The sequence below is a fragment of the Arachis ipaensis genome, chromosome B05 (assembly GCF_000816755.2).
Source record: "Arachis ipaensis cultivar K30076 chromosome B05, Araip1.1, whole genome shotgun sequence".
Taxonomy (NCBI): Eukaryota; Viridiplantae; Streptophyta; class Magnoliopsida; order Fabales; family Fabaceae; genus Arachis; species Arachis ipaensis.
The window spans coordinates 123,108,418-123,108,770 of NC_029789.2; the positions used below are offsets into that span (position 1 = coordinate 123,108,418).

At 27.2% G+C, this 353-nt stretch overlaps 1 protein-coding gene across 1 annotated transcript in view; it reads right to left on the minus strand.

The window, feature by feature from the left end:
- LOC107643991 (alpha-dioxygenase 1) overlaps positions 1-353 on the minus strand; it is a 22,700-nt gene that overhangs the window by 13,159 nt on the left and 9,188 nt on the right. The window lies entirely within an intron of this gene.

Here is a 353-nt window from a genome sequence, read left to right on the forward strand (position 1 = left end):
GAGTTGATTTTGATAACTATGCTTATAAAAAAAAATATAAAAAACGTGTTCCTTATTAGCAAGTACCAAGTAGCAGCAAATTAAATCATCACACAACAATATGCAACCAGGTCTAATGAGGTTGTTAGAGTTTGACCCACATTATTGTGATATGACAAGAATCGAATACTCACCGCTATATTATTCACTGTTAAACCTGATAATTGAGGGGCTATACGTTATAATCGCAAATATTAATGCATTTTAGAAAAAAAATAAAAATGTAATTTTCTTTTAATAAATAACAGAACAATCACTAATCTAAAAAAAATTGTTCCAACTGAATTAAAAAAGAAATTAAAAGAGATAAGAGT